Here is a 22570-nt window from a genome sequence, read left to right on the forward strand (position 1 = left end):
AAACTATTTTGAGTCTAGTTATATATTAGAGAGTTGGAATTCTTTTTACTCCTTATCCCCTTCGTCGCTATGGTGAGGACTCCTGACATAGATGTTTTGACTTCACTCTCCTCTTTTTCACTCAAATTTTTTTAGGGTCACGTGGGTATTGTGGAATCATTCCGATATCATTGCGACGGGGATTCTGTCTTGGTGCCTCCTGACATTTAGGGGTTGTGGCAGTGTCCTGGGGAGTTGAGCTCCAAGGTGTTTTTGTCACAGTGCTTATTGTTTCAGTTCCGGAATACCAAAGGTCGCCGTCGGTGCCAAAACCGGCGGATCTCGGGTAGGGGGTCCCGAACTGTGCATCTTAGGTCGATGGTAACAGGAGACAGGGGACACGATGTTTACCCAGGTTCGGGCCCTCTCTACGGAGGTAATACCCTACATCCTGCTTGATTGATATTGATGAATATGAGTATTATAAGAGTTGATCTACCTCGAGATCGTAATGGCTAAACCCTAGAGGCCTAGCTTGTATGGCTATGGTAATGAATATATCTCTCTCCTCCGGACTAAGTCCTCCGGTTTATATAGACACCGGGAGGATCTAATGTTACACAAGGTCAGTTACAAAGAAAGGAATCTACATATTCGATCGCCAAGCTTGCCTTCCACGCCAAGGAGAGTCCCATCCGGACACGGGTGCAATCTTCGGTCTTCATGTTCTTCACAGCCCATCAGTCCGGCCCATGGCTAACAGGCTGGACGCCCGAGGACCCCTTAGTCCAGGACTCCCTTAGTAGCCCCTGAACCTGGCTTCAATGACAAGGTATCAGGCGCATCGATCTGTCTTCGGCATTGCAAGGCGGGTTCCTCCTTCCGAACTCGAAGATAGTCTTCGGACGAAACAAACGTGTCCAGATCTGCAACACACAGCCGTAGAGAGTATAATATTTCACGAATCCAATCTGCTGACCACTTTAGTAACTGGACATCATGCTTGCCTGGTTATTATTTCGAACCATTTCTCGTCCCGCCGTTCCACGTTTCGGGGCGTGGTTTTTGTTGGCACGTCCTGTCGAAGCAGAGATTGTGTCCCATTATCACGGGATTCTCATCAATACGAGCGTGGGTAACCCAACCGTCCCGCGGGAAAGATTCCTTATGAATAAGCAGGTTCTCAGGCTTAGGAGGAGGCGTTCAATACCCGCTGCCTTTATAATGGAACCAAGGGCCGTCTTTTTTATGCCAAACCTCTCCTCAGCCTTCCCAACCTCGAGTTCTAGCACCCAAGGTCCGACTTCATTGCTTCAAGCCTCCCCATCATGTCAGGACCCAGCCCTCAAGGCCGATGGGTGGCTTCCTCCGTTATAGAGGAGGATATTGCGAAGCTTCGGGCGGCCAGATATTTGACCGCGGAGATCCACCATAGGCTTCCTGCTCAAGGACAGGTTATTCTGACCCCCAGATCTGGCGACAGGGTTGTATTCATCTCCCACTTCCTCCGAAGGCTAGGGTTCGCTCTTCACCCCTTCGTCCGGGGGCTAATGTTTTATTACGGACTAGATTTTCATGATCTGTCTCCGGACTCTTTCCTCCACGTCTCGGCGTTCATCATTACATGCAAGGCCTTCCTCCGAATCCCCCCACACTTCGGCTTATGGCTCAAGACTTTTAGTGTGAAGCCGAAGGTGGTCGACGGGGAACAGGCGGAGTGCGGTGGTGCTGTAGTGAGAAAGCTTACCAGCACTCTCTGGCCAAAAGGCTCTTTCACCAAAACCTCCAACCAATGGCAGCGAGAGTGGTTTTATGTTACAGAACACCGTAGCACCAAGTGGGAAACTATACCTGCGTTCCGTTCTGGCCCTCTGCCACAGCTTGCATCATGGTTAACAAGGGGATGGACTGGGGATCAATTGACGAAGTGAAAACTCTGCAGCACCGCATACGAACCCTCCTTGAGAGAGACATCGATCTTGTCAACGTGATTCAAGTGATGCTAGTTCACCGAATCCTCCCATGCCAGCGCAGGTCTAGCCACATGTGGGAGCTTAATCCAGAAGGACCACGAACCCTCCAACACTTCTTCGGCACTATGCACAAAGGGATGTGGAAGCTGTTTTTCGGGAAGCGAAAACATTGGCCGGACACCACTGAGGACGCTGGCCTTGACTGCCGCCGTCCGGATACCCTGGTAAGCACTTGTCTTCCGAACACTTTGTAGTTATGCATACCGTAATATGGTATGGAGCAAACTATCTTCTTCCAGGGCTGGATAAAGAAAGAGGAACTAATCATGTGTTCGCCCCCCCCCCCCTGCCCGAAGGCCCAGTGAATCCTGTTTTAACAAGGATGTTGGCCCTGGTGCCATACTAGATGCCTGCGAAGGGGGGCAAGGCGGAGAGGATCAAAGATGGCCTCCATCCCGAAGGTGCATCAAACATTGTGTCCGGAGGAATCAAGACCCCATCGTCCGAAGACAAAAATGAGGGGGAGGTCAACGCCTCTTCCCCTCATGGAAAGAAAAGGGCCGCCTCCGAAGATTGGGAGGAAAAGGCTCCCAAGTGAGGCAAGATGCCTCTATCGGGCGGCTCAGGCTTGGAGGACGTCGATGCGCAGTCTCATGAAGAGGACAAGCCTCAGGACAAATCGTAAGTAAACAAGGATGTTTTAGACCTATCCCGTTCTTTTTCTTGTGATGCCTAGAACATATATTTTTTGCAGTTCGGCATGCAATCTTCTTCAACAATCCTCTTCCTCGGGGGACCTTCTCCCAGAGATGATGGAAAGCGAGACGCCTCCACTGGCCTCTCCGCCCCATAGGGCGGACGACTTCGAGGTGTCGTCGTGGAGGGTCTCCCCCGACCAACGGGCAGTGCGAGGGACGATGAAGATATTACCCGAAGGTGATACTTTGGCGGCCCAGGGTCCGGGGGCCAGTAATGAAGGCTGAGGGAGTCCTGGATTAGGGGGTCCTCGGACAGCAGGACTATATACTTTGGCCGGACTGTTGGACTATGAAGATACGAGAGTGAAGGCTTCGCCCCATGTCCGGGGGGGACTCTCCTTTGCATGGAAGGCAAGCTTGGCGATTCGGATATGTAGATCTCCTTCTCTGTAACCGACTCTGTGTAACCCTATCCCCCTCCAGTGTCTATATAAACCGGAGGGTTTAGTCCATAGGACCACAACAATCATAATCATAGGCTAGCTTCTAGGGTTTAGCCTCTACAATCTCATGGTAGATCAACTCTTGTAATACTCATATCATCAAGATCAATCAAGCAGGAAGTAGGGTATTACCTCCATCGAGAGGGCCCGAACCTGGGTAAACATTGTGTCCCCTGCCTCCTATTACCATCAGCCTTAGACGACAGTTCGGGACCCCCTACCGGAGATCTACCGGTTTTGACACTGACATTGGTGCTTTCATTGAGAGCTCCACTGTGCCGTCACGATAAAGGCTCGATGGCTCCTTCGATCATTAGCAACGATGCGATCCAGGGTGAGGTTTTTCTCCCCGGACAGATCTTCATATTCGGCGGCTTCGTACTGCAGGCCAACTCGCTTGGCCATCTGGAGCAGATCAAGAGCTACGCCCCTGGCCATTAGGTTAGGTTTGGAAGCTTGAACTATACTGCCGACATCCACGGAGACTTGATCTTCGACGGATTCGAGCCCATGTCAGGTGCGCCGCACAGTCACGACGAGCATGACTTAGCCCTGCCGTCGGACGGTGTTCGGGAGATCACACCTGTGGCTACTCCGGCCCTCAATCCGCAGCAGATCATGCCATCCAAGGATGGGTGGATGGACCCCGCCACGGAGGCCGCACACTCAGCGGCGATAGAGCCGAATACTAGCTTCACCTCCTATGAGACCTATGTCATCGGACCCTTGGATTCATCCCGGCCACAGGCTTGGATTGCGTCTGTGCCTATCGAATCTGATTGGGCACCGATCATGGAGTTTACCTCCGTGGATATCTTTCAGCACTCGCCCTTGGGCGACGTGCTAAATTCATTGAGGTCTCTTTCCTTGTCAGGAGACCCTTGGCTGAACTATGTTCGGCTTGAGTGGGAAGTGGACGACGAAATTCGTACCCCACCCACCACCCACTTAATAGCCACTGTCGACGACTTAACCGACATGCTTGATTTCGGCTCCGAAGACACCGATGGTATGGACGACGATGCAGGAGAAGAACGGGAACCACCACCCATAGGGCGCTGGGCAACCACCTCATCATATGATATATATATATATATATATATATATATATATATATATATATATATATATATATATGGTGGACACCCCCAAAGAAAGCGATGGCAATAAGACAACGGAGGATAATCCCCTCGAGAAGAAATCTAAGCACCAGCGTCATCGGCGCCGCTCTAAGCCCCGCCATAGCAAAAGCAGCGATACCGGCACAAGAGACAATAACACTGCGGATAGTGCCGAAGACGAAGACAATCACCTCCAGCTAGGCTTCGAGCGGGAGGATGGGCAAGCTAGCCCTAAGGAACAGGCGACAGACGGAGAATCAGAGGATGACAATTACATGCCCCTCTCCAAAGACGAGGTGAGCCTCGGCGATGAAGAATTTATCGTGCCTGAGGATCCCGTCGAGCAGCAGCGCTTCAAGCACCGGCTTATAGCCACAAAAAAAAGCCTGAAGAAAAAGCAGCAGCAGCTTCAAGCTGATCAAGATCTGCTAGCGGACAGATGGACCAAGGTCCTGCCAGCCGAGGAATACGAACTCGAGCGCCCAAACAAAAGTTACCCAAAGCACAGGTTGCTACCCCAACTCGAGGAGGAAGCATTAAAACCTACACCACCAGCGTATGGTGTGGCTGACCGGCCACCTCATGGCTGAGACAAAGCGGCGTATCAGCCCGAAGACCAGCCCACACCCCGTCGCCAATCAAACAAAAACACCAAGGCCCGGGGCTACACGTAGGACCTGTGAGACATATGGGAAAACAAAGCAGGGCAGTCAGGATAGATCACTGGGGCGCGCCCCAACGCGTGACGATGACCGTCACGCCGCATATACTAAAAACAAATCCGGCCGGGCCGAATACAACAGACCAGACTTATTTGAACTACGTTGCGATGTAGCCCGGCATAGAGGCACCGCACACCCCCTATGCTTCACTGATGAAGTAATGGATCATGAATTCCCAAAAGGGTTTAAACCCGTGAGCATTGAATCATATGATGGTACTACAGACCCCGTGGTATGGATAGAGGATTTCTTCCTCCACATGCACATGGCCCGCGGGGATGATCTACATGCCATCAAGTATCTCCCACTAAAACTTAAAGGGCCGGCTCGGCATTGGCTGAATAGCTTGCCGGCAAACTCCATCGGAAGTTGGGAGAACCTGCCAGACGCATTTCTGGACAACTTCCAGGGCACTTATGTGCGACCACCGGATGCTGATGATTTAAGTCACATAACCCAACATCCCGGAGAGTCAGCCAGGAAATCCTGGACTCGGTTCCTAACTAAAAAAACCAAATTGTCGACTGTCCGGATGCCGAAGCCCTAGCGGCCTTTAAACATAACATCCATGACGAGTGGCTTGCCCGACATCTCGGCCAAGAGAAGCCAAAATCCATGGCAGCCCTCACGACACTCATGACCCGCTTTTGCACGGGCGGGGATAGCTGGTTGGCCCATAGCAACAACATAGCAAGCGATCCTGGCACATTAGAGGCCAGAGATAGCAACGACGAACCCCGACGCAACAAACAAAAGCGTTGCAAAAATGGTGGTAACGCCGAAGACACGGAAGTCAATGCCGAATTCAATGGCTCTAAGTCCGGTCAGCGGAAAAGGCCATTCAAAAATGAAAATTCAGGCCTGTCCAGTCTAGACCGCATACTCGACCGTCCATGCCAAATTCATGGCACCCCAGGAACACCAGCCAATCATAACAACAGAGAATGCTGGGTCTTCAAACAAGCCGGCAGGTCAGGTGCCGAAAACAAGGAGAAGGGGCCTCAAAGCGATGATGGCGGCGAGGAGCCTAGATCACCGAATACATGAGGGCAAAAGAAATTCCCCCCACAAATCCAAACGGTGAACGTGGTAAACGCCACCCACACTCCCAACCAGGAACGGATGAGCACCCTTAGGGATGTCGACTTGATGGAACCAATCGCCCCACAATATAAACTAGGGCCGATCACCTTCAACCGCACGGATTGTCCAGTTAATACCAATCAGGGCAATTCAACCGCACTAGTCCTCGATCCAATAATTGACGGGTTCCACCTCACACGAGTCCTTATGGATGGAGGCAGCAGTCTAAACCTGCTTTACCAGGACACAGTGCGCAAGATGGGTATCGATCATTCGATGATCAAGCCCACTAAATCCACCTTTAAAGGTATTACACCAGGTGTGGAGGCCAGCTGTACAGGCTCCATCACCCTTGAGGTAGTCTTCGGATCACCAGACAATTATCGTGCCGAAGAGTTAATCTTCGACATCGTCCCCTTTTGCAGTGATTATCAGGCACTGCTCGGATGAACCGCGTTCACTCGATTCAACGTGGTGCCACATTATGCCTACCGTAAGCTCAAGATGCCCGGTCCGCGCAACATCATCACGGTTAATGGCAAGGCCGAACTCCCCCTCGGTACCAAAGAGTATACTGCTGCTTTAACAGCAGAAGCAACGAGTGTCACCTTTCAATTGAACCTCGAGTCGATGGCCAAGCTCCCGGACACCGCCAAATGACTCTGAACTACTTCGCGGCAGGATAGCCCCGCTCGTCCAGAGCTCAATTAAACACTCCGGCAAAAGCTAGGACAGGCCACATACTGCAGATCAACCGCTCTGTGTCACACAAACATTTCTTGCATTTTCTTTATAGGTTCATTTTTGCCTAGGCCAGGACCAGCGATATGGAAACAGCTCAAACACGCAAGGGAACCCTTAGATATTCCCCTCGATGACCATCCGACTGTACTCCAGATCCGCACACAACTTCTTCCCGCCTGGTCTCAGTATGTTCCGCAGTCACTTTATATCTTTATTACATTACATGTACTCATACGCATCGACGTATTATTCAAATACAACATGTGGATTGATATGACGCTTATCTGCCGTTATCTCTTGTTGAAACTCTTTTGTCAAATGGCATCCGTACACCGCGATATGCCTTAATATGCCAAGGGCTTCGTTTTACCCATAATACGGCAATAAAGTCCGAACACCTTCATGGTAGTTCGGCACCCCGAACTTATAGCATTATATGCATCAGCTCCGAATCATGTCATGGTTCAAATGTTGGGTTTGCCCGGCTCCCATGTTTTGCTGCCTTACGTTCTGCTATATCGGCTAAGGCATCACAGGGAGAACTACTGCGATTGTGTCCCGGTTCTTCCGGACGAGCACCTCAGTAGAGAAAGCCGAAAACTAACTGTCGTGATACGGCGAGAGCTGGTCAGCTGTTCCAGAGGTTGTAAAATCTTTAAGGATTCCTCCCGCATAATTCCATAACCAATGCAGCGTGCGATGGATCGGCTTTTCTTCCGATCAGGTGCTTATAGAGCCCCTCGTGCGGTCTTCCGAACACCAGGGGCTGCTCCTACCTTCCTTTTCTAAAGCTCCTATGGATAAGTGAGAGTGATAAAGCCCTATAATCTGATTTCCTGGTTCGTTGTGCTGAACACCTCCTTCGAAGGACCCAAAACTGGGATAAAGAGTGATCAGGTTTATCCCGAACACCCCCATACTTCCTACGTGGGGGCAGAAGCCGACGACCGGCCAACTCTCAGGATTAATATATAAAACAGTCGCGCAGGAGGATAAACTTTCATATAACAGGCAATAAATAATAAAAATGACCTTGTTCAACAATACGAAGGACAACAAGATTGTATTCATGGAAATATAATGTCCTTGGTGCATTGCTCCGCCACAAGGCAGGATCCTTTTAGGACACTTTCATAATATAACTCAGGCTTGCGGTGCTCCTTTCACTACAAAAAAGACACATCCGTGACATTTTGGGCCGAACAAATTTTTTTTCTGTCATACATATGACACTTCTATGATGATAATTGTGAGAAAACCTGGTATCATCATAGATGTGGTGGGCTCCTACTTCTATGACAAAAAATCATGACAGAAAATGGGTGTCAGGACCCCGATTCTAGGTCACATCGATCTAGCCGGTAACACCTCATATCACTTTGCGGCCTCACGCACGGTATCCCACGGGTGTCGCCTTACCATGGCCCGGGACCGTTTGCGCCTTTTGGCTCACGTATATGATAGTGTCGCTAGCATCCATATGACAGAGAACCCGGGCCGACATGGCTAGTCGTGAACCCAAAACGGCATAGACCTATGGAGACAGGCATACATGAATCACATCGAACATGTCGGTCATCAACGAGTGATTCCGGGCTGTAGCACTGGGCTAACAGGACTCCGGGGAACCCCGGGCTGTAGCAGGCTAGGCAGGACTCCGGAAGTCACTGTGTGACATTTCCCCGAAGGGACAGACATAGGGACGAAGTGAAACACATGCCGGCCAGTCAAGTGTCCTGAACAGTAGTGCTGGGCTAGCAGGACTCCGGTGAACCGGGCTGTAGCGGACTACTATGGCTTGAGGAGCACTAGACTACATTTCCCCATATGAAAGGCTGCCAAGGATAAACAACTAGATTGTCGGATCCCACTCATACCAAGCATTTCAATCATACACACAATATGCCCGATATGAGTACATACAACATGGCATCACAACAAAACTCTACAACTCAAGTACTTTATTTAAAGGCTCCAGAGAGCCACACATAACATGTTCATACAGATAGGGGTCACATGACCCGACACTCAAGTCATACAAACATACAAGCGCGTGCGGAAGCAACTAGTCTGAGTACAGACTCTAGAAAGAAAGAAGGCTTCTCGAAGCCTGTCTATCCACATAGGCCCTCCATGGCCAGGGTCACCACCTGGGTGGCTAGTCACCCGTCGACGTCAAGGTCTACATAGAACCCATCGGAGGGGGCAGTGTTGTTGTCTGAAACCAACAAATAAGCAAACATGAGTACAAAGGTACTCAGCAAGTCTTACATCAGAACCTACCATACATGTTTATTCTCAAGAAGGTGGTGGGGTTAATGCAGCAAGCCAGCTTTGACTCTTGGCTAAGCTATCCTACGGAACTTCACCAGTAAAATAGTTTTCGCACACGAGTCCACTACTCACCAACACAATACTCCACCGGGGATCCTCCCTCGTCATCCTACGAGAGGGCCATCCTTGGTACTCACACTTATCTTGAGTCTTTTAGTAGTATCCATTAACTTGTCTATGAACTGTATATGCAACCAAGTAGTCCTTTACCGCGGACGCGGCTATTCGAATAGTTTGATACCCTGCAGGGGTGTACTTCGTCACACATGTTTCCACCACTTAGCGTCTGCACACGACATGTGCTCGGCAGACTTCAAGCGAAAACCGACGTGGGTGTAGACCACGACCTGACGAACCTCACAAGTCTCTAGTCCAGGTTTATCGCCTATTCAGGTTCCATCCGCAAGGAAATCCGGCCGGGGTGTCCTCAACGGCCCCAAACGATGTGAACAGGGTTCCCGCGACACCAAACGGGTGACTCGGTACACTGTGCCACGGTGTATCTACCGCAACATAGCCCACCCCTAGGGTCAGCGCTACGCACGGCCGCCAACACATGTCCTACAAACACCAGAAACTAGTTGCAACTCCTGGACAGAGGCGAGAGGGGTCAGTAAGTCGAGCGGGGTCATATTTCAGGGCCCAATGTGTGGTAGTAGCTGAATCTTAAATCACGCATACAAATCTCAGTTCTTAGGGATGGCCTCAATGAAACAACCCACCATGTACTCCTACATGGCCTCTCATTGATACCTTTACCAAAACATGTTCAACGCATCCCTCACATTACCGGCATAAGCATTTCACTCTAGTCCATCTCCCAGATGAACCAGACCTGACACAACTCTAAGCATAGCAGGCATAGCAAGGTAAGAATCACATACATGGCTCAATCAACTCCTACACATGCTAGTGGGTTTCATCTAGTTACTGTGGCAACGACAGGTCATGTAGAGGATAAGGGTTCAACTACCGTAGCACACAGCAGTTTGAATCGCGTTGTCTTAATGCAGTAAAAAAGAGCAGAAGCGAGAACATGGGTTTGTATCGGAATGATCAACGGTTGCTTGCCTGATGGAGTGGTAGTGGGATACTGCCCTTCAGTTGGATACTCGTGGATATCCTCGGAGGCAGAACCTACCACGAGGAACACATCGTAATACAATCAACACATGACGATATGCAACAATATGATGCATGCTATGACATGGCAATATGAATGTGTCTTGGCCTAATGCAAGTTATATTAGAAAGGAATGAACTCATTTGAATCAAAGATTCAAATATTAGCTCATTAAACATGGCCTTAATAGTGCATTTCCTTATTCTGCCTAAACAGCAAGGTAACTTGTTTTGTCATGCATGAAACCATTACAGATGGATAGATTGAATTTTTTTGATAATTTTTCATATATAATTTATCTCATTTGGAGCTATGCTTGAATTTCTATGAATTTTTGAAGTTTGAACTATTTTCTGGAATTTCCTGAATAAGAATAAATCCAGAAAATTAATTACTGCGTCAACATTGCGTCAGGGTGACGTCAGCAGGTCAAAGGCGCCAGCCCAGGTCAAACCTGACTGGTGGGCCCCTTCTGTCAGCCTCTTAGCTAATTAGCAAAATTAGATTAGCACTAATTAGTTGTCAGTGGGGCCTGGGCCCACATGTCAGTGACTCATTTAATTAAAATTAATTAAGACTAATCCTAATTTAGTTAGCCGACCGGCCCCACCTATCATAGACTCAGGGGGGGTCTTCTTGGGCCCACCCAGGGGTCAAACTGGGTCAACTCGCCGGCGGCTCGACGCCGGCGAGGCCCGAGACGGCGGAGGGCTTCGGATTTGGTCCTCCGGTGACCAAATCGACGGCGGAGACGTGCTACGCGTAGCTGGGTCTCATGCGCATCTAGTGGGGCAAGTGGGAGGAGCTGGGGTGGAGCGAGCTCGCCGGAATCGAGCTCGTGGCGGCGGCCAGAGTTCGGGCGAGGTCGGAATCAACGCTACGGTGCACGGGAGGGAGAACTGGGGGTGGCTACAGGTTCCTGGTGCTGCACTGAGCACGGTGAGGCGCTCGGACGCGTGCTTACACGGCCGTAGCCATGACGGCGACATGGCCGGCGGCGAGGAGCGCTCGGGCTCGGAGGGAGCGGTGGCTACGAGGCGTAATCGAGCACGGGAACTAGGGGGAAAGGAAGAGGGGCTCACAGCGGAGTCGGAGAGGGGGTCAGCGGGCTCGGGGAGGTCCTGGCGGCGGTGAATTCGACCGGAGATGGCTCGGGTGCCCAAGGTTGAAGTGGAGGGCGAAGGCGGCGATGCAGGGCCTCCGGCGATGCGTGGCTCGGTGGGGAGGACGAGGGAGTCGAGGCGGAGCTAATGGGCTCGTCGGAGGGGCGAGGGGGTGTCTGTGGTGGCAACTACGGCGATCGGCGACGAGGTACGTGCTCGGCCGTCACGGGAGAGAGAGAGGGAGACGAGGAGGAGAGTGAGCGAGTGCGAGAGGGAGACGTGGGGGTCGCGTGGCACTTCAGGGCGTCTCCCGGGCGTCGGCGGAAGCAGGAGGCGGCCGGCGTGTGGCCGCGGGCACCGGCCACGCGCTCCGCGTCCTTCTGGCACGAGGAGGAGGACGACTGGCAGCGCAAGCAGGCTGGGCCGAGCCAGGTGGCTGGGCCAGCACAGGTAAGGCCCAGGTGGGCTTTCTTCTCTCTCTTTTTTTGATTTTTGTTTCTGTTTTCTATTAAACTGCAACTGTTTAGCTTTAGATAAAATACTAAAACGTTTCCAAAAATCCTGAAAATAAATGTGGCCTCTGTTTAGATTATTTCCAACAGGAAACATTTATTCCTAGAATTATTTGAGCATTTGGATTATTTTATAGCATTTAAATGCCCAAATTCAAATACTTATGATTTAATTCAATGACCTTTTGTTGACCTAGAAAATTGTGCACCAATTTTTCCAGAGGTTCTAACCTAAGACAAAGAGGGTGAACTTTTTAGAAGGGCATTTCAGGTTCATTGAAAATATTTTTAGTAAACCCTAGTTGTTTCCAGGGGGGGGTGTTGGGGGTTTCTGCCTTCCCCATTTCAAATTTAAAAGAAATTTAAACATGATGCACATTCTAATGCTTGAACTAGCTAGGGTGTGACAACTCACCCCCACTCAAAAGAATCTCGTCCTGAGATTTAGGATCCTCTGGAAGAAGGTGGGGTATTCGAGTCGAAGACGATCCTCCCTTTCCCAAGTGGCTTCTTTCTTGGAATGGTGTGACCATTGAACCTTGAGAAACTTGATATTATGACATCGAGTGGTACGCTCGACCTGATCAAGGATACGAACGGGATATTCCCGATAGGAGAGATTATCTTGTAGATCAAGCGTTTCGTGGTCCACTCCACGGATAGGATCCGTGAAGCAACGCCTGAGTTGTGAAACGTGGAAGACATCGTGAACTCTGGAAAGATGCGGGGGTAGTTCCAATTGGTAGGCACCTTCTCCTCGTTTGGCAAGAATGCGAAAGGGGCCAATGTAACGAGGAGCCAATTTGCCTGTGATACCGAAACGATGGGTTCCTTTTAACGGGGTAACCCGAAGGTAAGCCTTCTCGTCGACTTCATAAGTCATGGGCTTATGTTTACGATCATATTGACTCTTTTGACGAGATTGGGCTGTTTTCAATTTCTCACGAATAACGCGAACCTGTTCTTCTGCTTCCTGAATCATATCCGGGCCAAAGAGTTGTCTTTCCCCGGTTTCTGACCAGTTAAGAGGCGTTCGACATTTTCGTCCATAGAGAACTTCGAAAGGAGCCTTGCCTAGGCTGGCTTGATAACTATTGTTATAAGCAAACTCCGCGAATGGAAGGCATTTCTCCCAACTCATTCCGAACGAGATGACAGAGGCTCGGAGCATATCCTCCAGAATTTGATTGACTCGTTCCACTTGACCACTTGATTGAGGATGGAAGGCGGTGCTAAAGGAGAGACGAGTTCCCATAGCATTTTGGAAACTTTCCCAAAATTGAGAGGTGAAGAGACTCCCATGGTCTGAGTTAATTTCCAATGGAACACCATGAAGAGACACTATTCGGGAGATGTATAACTCGGCTAGCTGGCTAGCGGTGATACTCTCACGAACAGGTAGAAAGTGGGCTACTTTGGAAAGTCAGTGGATCACAACGAAGATGGCATTATTCCCTCTCTTGGTCCTGGGAAACCCGGTGATGAAATCCATACTGATTTTATCCCATTTCCATTCAGAAATAGCCAAAGGTTGAAGGGTACCAGCAGGCCATTGATGCTCTGCTTTAACACGATGACAAACGTCGCAATTAGCAATGTATTGAGCGATTTCTCTCTTCATCCTAGTCCACCAAAACCTCTGGCGTAGGTCTTGATACATTTTAGTACTACCGGGATGAATGGTGAGAGGGGATTCATGAGCTTCCTTAAGGATCAACTGGCGTAGATGTTGTTTCTTTGGAACCACCAAACGGTTCTCGAAAAAGACAGCACCTCGCTCATCCATGGAGAAACATTTAGCAACTCCGCTAGCGATGTTTTCCTTAATCCGGGATATGCCCTTATCACGCTTCTGGGCAGCTATGATTTGATCCATAAGGGTAGGTTTCGCCACCAGGGTGGATAGGAATCCTCGAGGAACAATGTGAAGATTAAGCTTACGAAATTCCTCATGGAGAAATGGTTGACCTTGTTGTAACATCAGGTTGTTACAATAGGACTTACGGCTTAGCGCATCAGCCATGACATTGGCTTTGCCTGGGGTGTAAGTTATTCCTAAGTCGTAATCCGAGATCAACTCGACCCAACGTCTTTGCCTGAGATTCAAATCTGGTTGGGTGAAGATATATTTCAAACTTTGGTGATCGGTGAAGATCTCGCAACGATTACCGAGAAGGTAATGTCACCAGGTTTTAAGTGCATGGACTACAGCTGCAAGCTCTAGATCATGTGTGGGATAATTTTCCTCATGTGGGTGTAATTGCCGTGAAGCATAGGCAATTACCTGACGATCTTGCATGAGTATGCAACTTAGTCCTTGTCGCGAGGCGTCGCAATAGATAATAAAGTCCTGGGAGAAATCTGGTGGTACCAGTACGGGAGCAGACGTCAGGCGTCTTTTCAGTTCCTGAAAGCTGAACTCACACTGTGGAGTCCACTCGAACTTTTTATCTTTCTTGAGGAGTTCAGTTAGAGGTTTAGCAACCTTGGAGAAATTTTCGACGAAGCAGCGGCAATAGCTCGCTAAGCCAAGGAAGCTCCGAACTTGCTTAACCGTCTCAGGTGGAGTCCAATCAAGGATGGCTTGAACTCGCTCGGGATTGACAGCAATACCCTTACCAGAAATTACATGGCCTAGATAGGTCACTTCTGGCAACCAAAATTCACACTTGGAGAATTTGGCATAAAGGCGATGCTCTCGAAGTTTCATCAATACCAGCCTTAGATGTTCGGCATGTTCCTCTTCATTCTTGGAGTAGATGAGTATGTCATCGAGGTATACTACGACAAATTTGTCCAAGTACTAGATGAAAACCGAGTTCATTAACCGGGAAAAGGTGGCTGGGGCATTGGTTAAACCGAAGGACACCACGGTGTACTTGTATTGGCCATAACGAGTAACAAAGGACGTTTTGGGAATGTCCCCATTTCTGATTTTGATTTGATGGTAGCCCAACCTCAAATCCATCTTGGAAAAGACTGAGGATCCAGCGAGCTGATCATACAGATCGTTGATCCTGGGAAGCGGATATTTGTTCTTGATGGTGACCAAATTGACAGGTCGGTAATCCACAACCACTCGATCCGTTCCATCCTTCTTCTTGACGAAGAGGACGGGGCAAGCCCAAGGAGAGGAACTAGGACGGATGAAACCCTTTTTCAAGGACTCATCGAGTTGGTTCTTAAGCTCGGCTAGTTCTAAGGGTGCCATCTTGTAGGGTCTTCTAGAGATTGGAACGGTTCCTGGGACAAGGTCTATCACGAACTCAACATCCCTGTCAGGTGGAACACCTGGCAGTTCTTCTGGAGAAACATCCGGAAAGTCTCGGACTACCGGAACATCCTCAAGGTATGGAAGAGGGTTGGCATTTAGAGAGTAAAGCTGGCGCTTGGCCACTCGAGTTAAGACATTGACTGTCTTGCCCGATGGGTGAGTAAGTTGAACGGTTCTAGTGGCACAATCGATCTTAGCATAATGAGCTGACATCCAGTCCATACCCAAGATGATATTTATGTCGGAGGACTTGAGAGCTATTAAGGATGCAAGGAAGACAAGTCTGTCGACAAGAATTTCATTCCCATGGCTTACTCTAGAAGTTTGCCATTTGGAGCCCGGGGTCTGAATTACCATGGAAGTGGGCATGCCACAGAATGTCGTGTTATGCAATCGAGCATGGCTTTCGCATATGAATGAATGAGATGCTCCAGTATCGAAAAGAACAGGTGCCGGATGGTAGTTAACAAGGAGCGTACCAACGACGACGTTGGGATCCTCATGAGCCTCCTCGGCTGAAACATAGTTGACATGGCCACGTGCAGTGGTGGCCGGCTTGGCGTAGAATGTTTTTCTCGCGGGCTTACCACGGCCAACGGATTTTCCAGTTTGATTGGGGTTGTCGTTCTGGGGACACTCTCGGCTATAGTGACCCGGCTCTCCGCACTTAAAGCATGTCACCACATTGGGGCGTGGAGCAGCATTAGCAGCGGGGCCACCATAGGGCTTGGGCGGTGCAAATTGCTGGTTGGGACGAGGCGCCTCAAAGGATGGCCTCGGGATGAACCTAGGTGGCAGTGCCGTGCTTGGGATCCACACCCGGCGCTTCTGAGCTCCAGAGCCGGATGAAGAGCCAAAATCACGGAAGTGCTTGCGTGAAGCGTCATAATTAGTCTGGCATGTCTCAGCGCTGATGGCTTTATTGACCAGCTTTTGAAAGGATGTGCACTCGTGCAGACGGAGATCGCGGAGAAGCTCAGGGCTAAGTCCCTTGCGGAACCTTGCCTGCTTCTTAGCGTTAGTAGAAACCTCTTCAGGAGCATAGCGTGCCAGATTCCCAAATTCACGACTATAAGCATCCATAGTCAGTCTTCCTTGGGTGAAGTTGCAGAACTCCCCCCTCTTGCGATCCATGAGACCTTCCGGAATGTGATGCTCATGGAAAGCCTCACTGAATTCAGCCAAGAAGTGATTTGGCCGACCGGGCGCATAGCTTCGAAGTTTTCCCACCAAAGGCTAGCAGGGCCTTCGAGATGATAGGCAGCATAGGTAACCTTGTCGGCTTCGGCTACGTTGGCAGAACGTAGCTTGTGGGTGATGCTGCGAAGCCAGTCATCCGCGTCGAGGGGCTCGACGGAGTGATTAAAGTTTGGCGGGTATAGCTTGATAAAGTCATTGATTGACACCAAGTCATTTCGCGGGTGGCGTGCAGTGTTCTGCTCAATCCGCTCTAGCAGGCGGTTAGTCTCACGCTTGTTTCTTTCCGCCTCCAACATTACTTCGACCAGAGAAGGCGGGTGAGGCAGATCTTCACCCCTAGCTGCACTGGCTTCCCCCTGCTCCGAGGCAGCAGGGTTGCTGCGGGTGTTGACCATCCTAGGAGAAAACAAGACAATGGTTTAGATAAGGATGGCTCAAACTTAGCAAGGAGGTGCAGAATGTAATGTATAACACGGAATGCAGAGATGTTCATCCGTATGTCATGGTAATATAAGACTGCCATATATATACCAACGATCATACACATCATACATAGTTTAGTACAAGCCCAGGCTACAGTACAACTATGATGAAAGACATTACATCTCATCGGAGGCATTCCAAGCTCCTATACATTATTTGTCTACACCTCCGGAATTGATTACACACAAAGTCATATTCCACAAGTCACGCAGGACAGTGGAGATACAACTACTACAATACTAGTGGTACTACTACTAACTCAGACAGCTCCGTAATAGTTCTCATAGAAGTCACCCCATAGCCTGGAAGTTCAACGTGACCATCCGAAAACAGACGGTCCTGTGGAGCCTGTGGACCATAGGGGCTAGGATGAGGTCTTGGACCAACAAACGGTGGCCTGCGGGGACCACGGGGTGGGGTGATGCCTCCCACATCACGCCAATCCACCATGTCTGGCAGAGCTGATCTCACATGATACAGATCCCTTGTATCCATACATCTAGCTTGCACCGCAGGTGCAAACCGAGTCAATGTGGCCCAATGATCAGCACGGGTATTGAAAAGCTCCAACCTCAAGGCCCGATTCTCTCGGTCCTTATCTTCGAGCATCTCGGCAGTGGTACGAGTTAATGAATCCTCCTGAGTGGAGTCAGCATAGATAGCCTGAAGATACCCTTGCGCTCCCGGAAGTGAAGCTGGCATGTAACGGAAATCGGTGTTCTGAAGCAAGCCAGTCCGGCCTCGCAAGATGGTCATCATGGAATAGGCAGCATCCTGCACAGCCATCTCAACAGTAACCCCGAGTCCATAGGAACAGTGAAGGGGCTCGGTAGATCCAGGATAAGAAGGAAATATCCTGACGGTGCAGAGATATTGACTTTGATTAAAGTCGCGGAACTGCTCTTCGGTGGTGTATACGGGATACCAACGGTAGCCCATCTCGATCATTACCCGGACTAACATAGTAGTATGACCGGGCACGTCGAGGCACTGGGTCAGGCGAACCACTTGATTTTGAACATGGTTGGCCATCTGAAAGCACAACCACAATGCAAAGGCATCAGAATTTCTAGGGAAAATTGGACAGCATAACAGCTATAAATGCTCAGAAAAAGATTTGAGTCATCCACAACAGTTCGCAATACCACTCAACAACATCATATCAAGATTCTGATCCAATTAGCAACATACTAAAGTAGTAGAACTGAACAGGGGCTTGTAACAACAATCCTATAAGCTACTATGGATTAGTAACACGTGAACCTGATAAAAGAAGAGAGCCTAGTCCTTAACCCACGTTGAATGAGAAGAGAATGACTCAGATCGGAGGCATAGGTAAAGGAGTAAAAGAACCTTACGTTCCCTCCCACAATCAATTCCCCTACATATAACTAGAGCATTTCTAGACTCGACATCGACCAGTTTGGCTCAACGAACCTACAGGCAGTCCGGCTCTGATGCCAATGCTGTCAGGACCCCGATTCCAGGTCACATCGATCTAGCCGGTAACACCTCATATCACTTTGCGGCCTCACGCACGGTATCCCACGGGTGTCGCCTTACCATGGCCCGGGACCGTTTGCGCCTTTTGGCTCACGTATATGATAGTGTCGCTAGCATCCATATGACAGAGAACCCGGGCCGACATGGCTAGTCGTGAACCCAAAACGGCACAGACCTATGGAGATAGGCATACATGAATCACATCGAACATGTCGGTCATCAACGAGTGATTCCGGGCTGTAGCACTGGGCTAACAGGACTCCGGGGAACCCCGGGCTGTAGCAGGCTAGGCAGGACTCCGGAAGTCACCATGTGACATTTCCCCGAAGGGACAGACATAGGGACGAAGTGAAACACATGCCGGCCAGTCAAGTGTCCTGAACAGTAGTGCTGGGCTAGCAGGACTCCGGTGAACCGGGCTGTAGCGGACTACTATGGCTTGAGGAGCACTAGACTACATTTCCCCATATTAAAGGCTGCCAAGGATAAACAACTAGATTGTCGGATCCCACTCATACCAAGCATTTCAATCATACACACAATATGCCCGATATGAGTACATACAACATGGCATCACAACAAAACTCTACAACTCAAGTACTTTATTTAAAGGCTCCAGAGAGCCATACATAACATGTTCATACAGATAGGGGTCACATGACCCGACACTCAAGTCATACAAACATACACGCGCGTGCGGAAGCAACTAGTCTGAGTACAGACTCTAGAAAGAAAGAAGGCTTCTCGAAGCCTGTCTATCCACATAGGCCCTCCATGGCCAGGGTCACCACCTGGGTGGCTAGTCACCCGTCGACGTCAAGGTCTACATAGAACCCATCGGAGGGGGCAGTGTTGTCGTCTGAAACCAACAAATAAGCAAACATGAGTACAAAGGTACTCAGCAAGTCTTACATCAGAACCTACCATACATGTTTATTCTCAAGAAGGTGGTGGGGTTAATGCAGCAAGCCAGCTTTGACTCTTGGCTAAGCTATCCTACGGAACTTCACCAGTAAAATAGTTTTCGCACACGAGTCCACTACTCACCAACACAATACTCCACCGGGGATCCTCCCTCGTCATCCTACGAGAGGGCCATCCTTGGTACTCACACTTATCTTGAGTCTTTTAGTAGTATCCATTAACTTGTCTATGAACTGTATATGCAACCAAGTAGTCCTTTACCGTGGACGCGGCTATTCGAATAGTTTGATACCCTGCAGGGGTGTACTTCGTCACACATGTTTCCACCACTTAGCGTCTGCACACGACATGTGCTCGGCAGACTTCAAGCGAAAACCGACGTGGGTGTAGACCACGACCTGACTAACCTCACAAGTCTCTAGTCCAGGTTTATCGCCTATTCAGGTTCCTTCCGCAAGGAAATCCGGCCGGGGTGTCCTCAACGGCCCCAAACGATGTGAACAGGGTTCCCGCGACACCAAACGGGTGACTTGGTACACCGTGCCACGGTGTATATACCGCAACATAGCCCACCCCTAGGGTCAGCGCTACGCACGGCCGCCAACACATGTCCTACAAACACCAGAAACTAGTTGCAACTCCTGGACAGAGGCGAGAGGGGTCAGTAAGTCGAGCGGGGTCATATTTCAGGGCCCAATGTGTGGTAGTAGCTGAATCTTAAATCACGCATGCAAATCTCAGTTCTTAGGGACGGCCTCAATGAAACAACCCACCATGTACTCCTACATGGCCTCTCATCGATACCTTTACCAAAACATGTTCAACGCATCCCTCACATTACCGGCCTAAGCATTTCACTCTAGCCCATCTCCCAGATGAACCAGACCTGACACAACTCTAAGCATAGCAGGCATAGCAAGGTAAGAATCACATACATGGCTCAATCAACTCCTACACATGCTAGTGGGTTTCATCTAGTTACTGTGGCAATGACAGGTCATGCAGAGGATAAGGGTTCATCTACCGTAGCATACAGCAGTTTGAATCGCGTTGTCTTAATGCAGTAAATAAGAGTAGAAGCGAGAACGTGGGTTTGTATCGGAATGAACAACGGTTGCTTGCCTGATGGAGTGGTAGTGGGATACTGCCCTTCAGTTGGATACTCGTGGATATCCTCGGAGGCAGAACCTACCACGAGGAACACATCATAATACAATCAACACATGACGATATGCAACAATATGATGCATGCTATGACATGGCAATATGAATGAGTCTTGGCCTAATGCAAGTTATATTAGAAAGGAATGAACTCATTTGAATCAAAGATTCAAATATTAGCTCATTAAACATGGCCTTAATAGTGCATTTCCTTATTCTGCCTAAACAGCAAGGTAACTTGTTTTGTCATGCATGAAACCATTACAGATGGATAGATTGAATTTTTTTGATAATTTTTCATATATAATTTATCTCATTTGGAGCTATGGTTGAATTTCTATGAATTTTTGAAGTTTGAACTATTTTCTGGAATTTCCTGAATAAGAATAAATCCAGAAAATCAATTACTGCGTCAGCATTGCGTCAGGCTGATGTCAGCAGGTCAAAGGCGCCAGCCCAGGTCAAACCTGACTGGTGGGCCCCTTCTGTCAGCCTCTCAGCTAATTAGCAAAATTAGATTAACACTAATTAGTTGTCAGTGGGGCCTGGGCCCACATGTCAGTGACTCATTTAATTAAAATTAATTAAGACTAATCCTAATTTAGTTAGCCGACCGGCCTCACAGGTCATAGACTCAGGGGGGGTCTTCCTGGGCCCACCCAGGGGTCAAACTGGGTCAACTCGCCGGCGGCTCGACGCCGGTGAGGCCCGAGACGGCGGAGGGCTTCGGATTTGGTCCTCCGGTGACCAAATCGACGGCGGAGACGTGCTACGCGTAGCTGGGGCTCGTGCGCATCTAGTGGGGCAAGTGGGAGGAGCTGGGGTGGAGCGAGCTCACCGGAATCGAGCTCGTGGCGGCGGCCGGAGTTCGGGCGAGGTCGGAATCGACGCTACGCTGCACGGGAGGGAGAACTGGGGGTGGCTACAGGTTCCTGGTGCTGCACTGAGCACGGTGAGGCGCTCGGACGCGTGCTTACACGGCCGTAGCCACGACGGCGACATGGCCGGCGGTGAGGAGCGCTCGGGCTCGGAGGGAGCGGTGGCTACGAGGCGTAATCGAGCACGGGAACTAGGGGGAAAGGAAGAGGGGCTCACAGCGGAGTCGGAGAGGGGGACAGCGGGCTCGGGGAGGTCCTGGCGGTGGTGAATTCGACCGGAGATGGCTCGGGTGCCCGAGGTTGAAGACGAGGGCGAAGGCGGCGATGCAGGGCCTCTGGCGATGCGTGGCTCGATGGGGAGGACGAGGGAGTCGAGGCGGAGCTAATGGGCTCGTCGGAGGGGCGAGGGGGTGTCTGTGGTGGCAACTACGGCGATCGGTGGCGAGGTACGCGCTCGGCCGTCGCGGGAGAGAGAGTGGGAGACGAGGAGGAGAGTGAGCGAGTGCGAGAGGGAGATGTGGGGGTCGCGTGGCACTTCAGGGCGTCTCCCGGGCGTCGGCGGAAGCAGGAGGTGGCCGGCGTGTGGCCGTGGGCGCCGGCCACGCGCTCCGCGTCCTTCTGGCGCGAGGAGGACGACGACTGGCAGCGCCAGCAGGCTGGGCCGAGCCAGGTGGCTAGGCCAGCACAGGTAAGGCCCAGGTGGGCTTTCTTCTCTCTCTTTTTTTGATTTTTGTTTCTGTTTTCTATTAAACTGCAACTGTTTAGCTTTAGATAAAATACTAAAACGTTTCCAAAAATCCTGGAAATAAATGTGGCCTCTGTTTAGATTATTTCCAACAGGAAACATTTATTCCTAGAATTATTTGAGCATTTGGATTATTTTATAGCATTTAAATGCCCAAATTCAAATACTTATGATTTAATTCAATGACCTTCTATTGACCTAGAAAATTGTGCACCAATTTTGCCAGAGGTTCTAACCTAAGACAAAGAGGGTGAACTTTTTAGAAGGGCATTTGAGGTTCATTGAAAATATTTTTAGTAGACCCTAGTTGTTTCCAGGGGGGGGGGTGTTGGGGGTTTCTGCCTTCCCCATTTCAAATTTAAAAGAAATTTAAACATGATGCACATTCTAATGCTTGAACTAGCTAGGGTGTGACAACTCACCCCCACTCAAAAGAATCTCGTCCTGAGATTTAGGATCCTCTGGAAGAAGGTGGGGTATTCGAGTCGAAGACGATCCTCCCTTTCC

Source organism: Triticum dicoccoides, chromosome 3A (genome assembly GCF_002162155.2).
Source record: "Triticum dicoccoides isolate Atlit2015 ecotype Zavitan chromosome 3A, WEW_v2.0, whole genome shotgun sequence".
NCBI lineage: Eukaryota > Viridiplantae > Streptophyta > Magnoliopsida > Poales > Poaceae > Triticum > Triticum dicoccoides.